This window comes from Crinia signifera, chromosome 2 (assembly GCF_055691185.1).
Source record: "Crinia signifera chromosome 2, ASM5569118v1, whole genome shotgun sequence".
Taxonomy (NCBI): Eukaryota; Metazoa; Chordata; class Amphibia; order Anura; family Myobatrachidae; genus Crinia; species Crinia signifera.
In genome coordinates this window covers 296618913-296626386 of record NC_139218.1, presented here as the reverse complement: position 1 = coordinate 296626386, position 7474 = coordinate 296618913, and positions in this window count along the sequence as shown.

Below are 7474 nucleotides of genomic sequence, written 5' to 3'. Positions count from 1 at the left end.
TAGGAGCTGATTGGCTGGGATCGGTCGGAATCCCGTGTTCAAAATCCTGATGCCAGAATCCCGACCGCCAAAATCCCGACAAAGGGGGGACGTGGATCGCCCCCCCCCCCCCCTTGCGGGCTCGCTGCACTCGCCACGCAGCGGGCCCGGTGCCTCGCAACGCTCGGCACACTAATTTATTCTCCCTCTATGGGTGTCGTGGACACCCATAGAGGGAGAAAGTGTCGGGATTTCGGCAAACGGGATTTTGACCGCTGGGATTCTAACTGCATCCCGATTGGCTGGTGGTTTATCATTCTCCATTTTATCACTTTTCAAGCTTAGTACATCTGACCCTAGGTAAAGTATTATTTGAATTGTGGAGGTTTGCCGTTTGTTACAGCAGCTAAAAGTTCTGGGGCCACTAGACAGCCAAGCATATTGGAAAAAAAAAGTGTCTTACACCCAACTGTAGTAATGCACTAATTCTGCCCTTTTTGGTGTTGGCTCTGCATAAATTTGATTTTGTACCGCCCAAGTGATGCCACTTCTATAAATTTTTCCATTGCCACCTTTAATTCCCAATACACTCCTGGTTGTAACTAAGGGGAGATGTACTATATCGGCACTTACATTTCAGAGGCGAAGTAGGAATTCTGAGGAAATCTGTAAAAAAAAACATTTGGGAGCCAGTCTTCTCACCAGTGTCAGATTTCTGGCATCAGAACGCATCCCAGACCAATGTTCAATGTTCAGGTTACACTGTGACTAGTCATTGGAGGATGCAGACACTATCTATGGCCCCCCAATTTTCTGAAACACTTCCGGCTATTTTTGTAAATACTTCCAGCTGCCACTCACCAACCAGCCATTGCCCCAAATGCCAGCAGGATGTTCATCACTGTAGGCACGGAGAGCGTCAATGCATTCCCAGATCTTAACCTGGCTCCTGTGCAGATCTGTAAAAATCATCCAATTGTGAAACAATCACTATTGCATCAACCTCGGAATCCACTCCCAAGAGCACAAACAGCCTGATTCTGAGCATCTGACCATCGGGCAGCAAATAGAAAAGACCAAGTAACTGCGTCCAAACGCAAATCTAAATCACAGTGAAAAAATAAGGTTGTTCATAATTTGTCTACTGCATGCAAAATCAGCCTGCATTATTCCTGCATTTAGAAATAACATATGTATCTGCACTCCTTGGATTGCTGCATAGGTGGTCCAGGGGCTGGTTTTTAATTTAGTTCCACACAATGATATATTAATAGTCTGAAGTTCTAATAGTGGTCATTTCTTGTTACCACAATCCAATTTCCTCTGGTAGCGAGCAATATAATACAAAGTACAGCAACTGTTCCCAATGATGTTATGTCAGAATGAATATATAAGAGGTTATAAGTACAGAACTTGTTGGATGTCTGGAGAATCATAAGGAAAATATATTTACTGTATCAGCATTGTGTAAAAAATGTGATTTAACATGTATTATATTATTAAACAATAGAAACGAGTTATCAATATGTGGTCCAATTGCCAGGCTGCCTAGCACTGAGCATATTAGTCCCTTTCATTAGGAAATACAGTAAGAAAACCCGTACAGGCTGACATTGCAAATCAGTGTCACAATACAGATTAATCACACGTTTCTAGCATTCAGGCTCGGACTGGCCTGGCGGGGAACCGGGGAATCCCCCGGTGGGCCCCGGTGATTTCTGACCCCGCCCACTTGTTTAGGGGGGCGGTACCTTTCATATGCGTGCGCACGGGGTCTGGCCGGATGCCTCCGCTCCTGGCTCAGTGCTGCCGTGAATGATTGACAGCCGCCGGCGCCTGGGTCCCCTAGAACAAGTACAGGACAGCTGAGCGACGGCTCAGCTGTCCAGTGGTTTTACAAGATGCAGCCTGCCGGGCCTGCAGCTCAGGGATTGGCTGAGGCTGAGCGCGCAGGCTGCAGGGAAGGAGGCGGGATTCCGGTCCGGCCTCAGCAGCACACAGGCAGCTGCTCAGCCAGGTGAGAGGAGCCGCCGGCCGGGTAACCAAATGATATGGAAAACCAGACACAGGCTGCAGGATGACACTCTGGGGCTGCGGGGGTAGATGTCCGGGAGGTCTCCTCCCGGCTAGTGAAGAAGGAGCTGCTTTTGGACCCCTCTGCAAACTGGTAGGTAACTGACCATGTGCTGCATTAACTTTTTTATATTCTTTTTTTTAGGGGTATGTGCTGTATTTTGTGTGTGTGTGTGGGGGGGGGGGCATATTATCTGGGTAGGGAGGACCTATGTGATGTATTACATGTGGGGGTACATATATGCGGTGTTATGAGTGGGGGGACCTATGTGCTGTACTATTATCTGAGTGGGGGGACCTATGTAATGTACTATATGGGGGGCTATGTGCTGTTCTATTTGATTGGGTGGACCTATGTGCTGTATTATATGTGGGGGGACCTATGTGCTGTACTATTATCTGTGTGTGGAGGACCTATTTAAAGTATTATATGTGGGGGTACATATGTGTGGTATTATGAGTGGGGGGGGCTATGTAATGTATCATATGTAGTGTTCCCACTAGGCTTCTTTCACAGGGCGCTGCGCCCTGCCCCTTTGAAAGCCGCCGAATTCCGCCCTGCCCGGCTTTTTCCGCCCTGCACAGTAAATATCTGCCGCTGACAAAATAAGGTCTGTGGGTCCCTGGGAGGTAGGTGGTACCTGGGCAGCAGGGTCCGGGCATGGGGGTGCCTGCGGCGTATAGACAATCTCGGCGAGGTCCCTGTGGTGTATGGACAATCAGTGGCGGGGTCCCTACGGCATATGGGAACTAGTTCAGTTCCCATCCACCGCAGGGACGCCGCCGTTGATTGTCCATACGCTGCAGGGAACTCAAGCCCGCCTGTGCTTCCTGGACCCCGCTTCCCAGGTTACCACCTGCCTCCCAGGGACCCACAGACCTTAATTTGTCAGGGGACCCTTCCCAAACCCCCCTTGCACCTATTCATGTGCCACGTGAATCTGAGCTGTGCACTGCTGCCGGCAGCAGTGTTCAGTCACAGGTTTCACAAGCAATGCACCCAGCACTGCGGTCCCACTACCCCCCTCCTCTGCCCCGGCATCTGAGCTGCACAAGCAGCTGGGTACAGGGCAGCTGAACAAGTAAAGTGCCCAGCACGGCGCCGCAGTCCCGTCCCCCCTCCTCTCCTGCTGCGGGCAGGCTGCACAAGCAGCGTACCCAGTGCTGGGGTCCGCCACCCCCCTCCTCTGCCGTGGCATCTGAACTGTGCACAGGCAGCTGGGTACCGGGCTGCTGAACAAGTAAAGTGCCCAGCACCACAGTCCCGTCTTCCTCCTCTCCTGCTGCGGGCGGCTGGGTACAGTCACAGGCTGCACAAGCAGCGCTCCCAGTGCTGTGGTCCCGCTTCCCTTCCTCCTTTGGCCCAAGTTCTGAGCTTTACTCTGAAGCAGGCAGCTGGGTACAGGCTCAACTAGCAAAGTGCCCAGCGCCTCTGTACACCTGAGCGGGCAGCAAAGGTGCAAGATGAAGAAGGTGCCCAGTGTGTGTAGTATGTATGAATGAGGGTGGCAGTGTGTAGTATGTATGTATGTATGACGGCTTCAGTGTGTGGAGTTTGTATAAATGACGGCGGCAGTGTGTATAGTATGAATGAGGGCGACAGTGTGTGTAGTATGTATGAATGAGAGCGGCAGTGAGTGTAGTATGTATGAATGAGAGAGGCAGTGGGTGTAGTATGTATGTATGAATGAGGGCGACAGTGTGTGTAGGATGTATGAATGAGGGTGGCAGTGTGTGTAGTATGTATGTATGACGGCGTCAGTGTGTGTAGTTTGTATAAATGACGGCGGCAGTGTGTGTAGTATGTATGAATGAGAGCGGCAGTGAGTGTAGTATGTATGAATGAGAGAGGCAGTGGGTGTAGTATGTATGTATGTATGTATGTATGTATGTATGAATGAGGGCGACAGTGTGTGTAGGATGTATGAATGAGGGTGGCAGTGTGTGTAGTATGTATGTATGTATGACGGCATCAGTGTGTGTAGTTTGTATAAATGACGGCGGCAGTGTGTGTAGTATGTATGAATGAGGGCGGCATTGTGTGGAGTATGTATAAATGATGGTGGCAGTGTGTGTAGAATGGATGAATGAGGGCGGCAGTGTGTGTAGTATGTATGTATGTATGACGGCGTCAGTGTGTGTAGTTTGTATAAATGACGGCGGCAGTGTGTGTAGTATGTATGAATGAGGGCGGCATTGTGTGGAGTATGTATAAATGATGGTGGCAGTGTGTGTAGAATGGATGAATGAGGGCGGCAGTGTGTGTAGTATGTATGAATGAGGGCGGCATTGTGTGTAGTATGTATGAATGAGGGTGGCATTGTGTGGAGTATGTATAAATGATGGTGGCAGTGTGTGTAGAATGGATGAATGAGGGCGGCAGTGTGTGGAGTATGTATGAATGAGAGCGGCAGTGGGTGTAGTATGTATGAATGTAGAAGATGCTGGTACCTGGTAGAAGATGCTGCTATTGGGTCCTAGGGAAGAGGGAATGTAAAATGAAGGTAGATTCTACCTCCATTTTACATTTTAATTTGATTTAATTTGATTTGATTGCTCTGCATCGGATTAAACATTCCAAAGTGCACTAGTGGAGGGGGGCCTTTACACTTGAAAAGAGACCCCCTCCCACCTCATAACATTTTGCATCATTCAGTGAGGAGCATACAGCGAGGAGCCCTAGAAGACAGAAGGAGAAGAAAAGAGAAGAAAGACAGAAGGAGAAGAAAAGAGAAGAAAGACAGAAGGAGAAGAAAAGAGAAAGACAGAAGGAGAAGAAAGAAGACCAAGAACATGGTAAGTAAAAGAAAGATCATTATCTTGGCAGACAGTGGTTGTTTTAGGGTAGGGCAGTGCACCAACACCAACACATGCCCCCTGTCATTAAACACTAGTGAAAAACATAATAATGTGTATGGGTGGAGGCAGAAGCAGCCTGATCTGTGTCCCACACAGGGACGTAACTATCTGTGTGCCAGTTGTGCCTTGCCCACAGTGCATTTGCACTGTATAATGGACTCATTATACATAGGCCACACACCGTGATGCCCATTATACATTTGCCACACACAATGATGCTCAATATACATATGTGGCTCTCTCTGTGTCCTCGCTGTCACTCTCTGTCTGCTGTCACTCTCTCTGTCCTTGCCGGGGACATAGCCAGCAGCTCAGAGCCACTAGCCATGCCCCACAGCGTCAAAAATGGGGGCGTGGTCTCATTGAAATAGGCCACACCCCCATATTGCTAGGTCACACCCCCAAAAGCGGGCGCGCCTGCGGCGCGCAACACGCCCCTTGGTGGGCCCCTGTTAGTGATTTCCCTGGTGGGCCCTTCATGCCCCCAGTCCGACACTGCTAGCATTACATTGTTCTGTATCACCAAATGCTCTTAGAACAGTCCAATTTCACTGTAGAGAGGAAATGGGAAGTTACAAGTCAGGCGGAAATGATATCATTAATAAATTTGTATTCCATTACACTGAAACAATAGGTACAAAGGTTAATTAGCTGAACAGCAGAGTTAAAACCGTGGTAGACAAACAAACCCAAGGCAATTATTTCATCTATAAAATAATTTACTATTGTGCTCAGACACTGAGAGAACACAAAGCAAATATAGTTTGTTTCCCAGTGTTTACATTTTTTCAAGTAATTAGGAAGACATTATGCAAAGTCAGAGGACTGCTGGAATTGTTTGATGATCTCCTGTTCTCTCCAGTTTGCCACTGTGATGAGGCAGTTGCCTGGCTGTGCATGCACTGCAGTACTGTATATCACACTTTGAGGATCTCAATCAGTTGGATGAAGGGACTGGGAACTTTCAGCCTGGGGGACAGACACAAACAGGTGTCTCCTATTACCCTACCAGCAAACTGCGGCATAAAAATGTGTAACAAAAAATTTGCCGGAGCGGTTTAGCTAAATGTGGGTGTGGTTTAGGAAACCATTTAATTATATAAAAAAAGCCTTTGTCAAAAATATAAAAACAAATACAAAACTAGCATGAACAGTGCTCTATATAGGGATGGCCATCGGTGCCTTTGTCATTGATGGCTGCCATCGATGGCAAAAGTGCAACTGGCCATCGATAGTGTAAAACTATTCAATGGGTGTCCTTCGATAGTTTTATATATCGATGGTCCTCCATTATGTTCGAGTGATAAAAAAAACCCAGAAAACATTGGTTCTCCCCCATCGATGGCAAAAGTATTCAACATCGGCCATAAACCATCGATGATTTTGAATCATTGAATCATCGATGGTCAATGGCCATCCCTAGCTCTATATCAAGGCTGGCAACAGGGGGAGTCAAAGTGGGCACCTGTTCCAGACCCTGACCATGTGAAGGGCCCCAAGGTTCTGTGGGGGTGTAAGCATGGCTGTGGCAGTGCAGCATTTACTGTAGCAATGGTTTATAAAAGCTCCGCCTGCCTGCTTGGATTCCTGGAAGGTAACTTACTCGGACCCCCCTACAATAACCCCCCTGGGCCTAGTCACCTGCCTGGCTACCCATATTACTGAGTTTAGTGACATCACGCGATGCACCAAAACTCACCATCACGATAGTGAACCTTCCCATCTGCCGTTCCATGAAACTTGCAGCTTACAAGCCACTGAGACAACCCCCCCAAATACATTCCCCCCTCCCCCCGCCACAGCAGTGGGATGTGGTCATTTGGTCTACAGCAGTATGGTAGACAGTCATTCGGTCGACACCATTAAGTTGACACCATTAGGTCGACACGGGAAAAGGTCAACATGGGTCTAGGTCAACATAGGAAAAGGTCGACATGGTTCTAGGTCGACAGGTCGTTAGTTCAACAGGTCGTTAGTTCGACAGGTCATTAGTTCGACAGTGTCTAGGACGACAGTCAAAAGGTCAACATGGGGTTTTACACTGTTTTTTGAGCCGACATGTGCCGACAGGCGGTATTTCATGCCCTACCATCCACTAGGGATTGGTGGGAGAATAAAATAGTGTGCTGAGAGTAGCGAGGCACCGTCCCCGACGCATTGCGAGCACAGCAAGCGATGCGAGGGGATGCAGTGCACTTTAAACTGTGTTGACATTCAGGTTAAAAAAAAAAACTATGAAAATACATATGAAAACGATACATTTTCACTGTCACCCTAGACATTGTCGAACTAATGACCTGTCGAACTAATGACCTTTTAACCTAGCACCATGTCGACCCTTTCCCATAACGACCTAGACTCATGTCGACCTTTTCCCATGTCGACCTAATAGTATCAACCTAATGACTGTCGACCATCATGCTGTAGACTAAATGATCCCAACCCGTTGACATCCCCCTGCAAACTGCATAATGCCTTTCTGCTAGAATTACTGCATACTTGCTGACATTTAATTTTTGGAGAAGCCCAAAGAGACTTTCAGCTGCCATTAGGGGGCTGGGGA